At 37.0% G+C, this 508-nt stretch overlaps 1 protein-coding gene across 1 annotated transcript in view; it reads left to right on the top strand.

The window, feature by feature from the left end:
- BRCA2 (BRCA2 DNA repair associated) overlaps positions 1-508 on the top strand; it is a 101,088-nt gene that overhangs the window by 27,698 nt on the left and 72,882 nt on the right. The gene's annotated exons all lie outside the window — the stretch shown is intronic.

Here is a 508-nt window from a genome sequence, read left to right as displayed (position 1 = left end):
TGATAGTCTATTTATACCATATATTAGGGCCCTTAAATTTGCCCCTAAATTTTCCTTGAGGAACTGTATAGTTTTAGGTTTCACATTTAAATCTTAGATCCATCTGGAGTTCGTTTTTGTGTATGGTATGAGGTATAGATCTTGTCTCATTTTTCTGCAAACGGATCTCCAGTTTTGCCAGCAGCATTTATTAAACAAACATTGTCTTCCCCATTTAATGGATTTTTGGCCTTTGTCAAAGATCAGCTGACTATAGGTCAATGGATCTATTTCTGGGTTCTCAATTCTATTCCATTGGTCTGTGTATTTGTCGTTAAACCAATACCAGGCAGTTTTGACTACTGTGGCTGTATGCTAGGTTTTGAGATCGGCAGTGTGAGACCTTCTACTTTGTTTTTCTTCTTCAATAGTGCTTTGTTTATCCGAGGTCTCTTTCCTTTCCATATAATGTTAGTGATTGGTTTTTCTGTATCCCTAAAGAATGTTGATGGGATCTGGATTGGGATTG

The sequence above is a fragment of the Orycteropus afer genome, unplaced genomic scaffold, assembly GCF_000298275.1.
Source record: "Orycteropus afer afer isolate SDZICR_OR568_19922 unplaced genomic scaffold, OryAfe1.0 scaffold00558, whole genome shotgun sequence".
Lineage (NCBI taxonomy): Eukaryota > Metazoa > Chordata > Mammalia > Tubulidentata > Orycteropodidae > Orycteropus > Orycteropus afer.
This window is presented reverse-complemented; position numbering and strand designations above follow the sequence as displayed.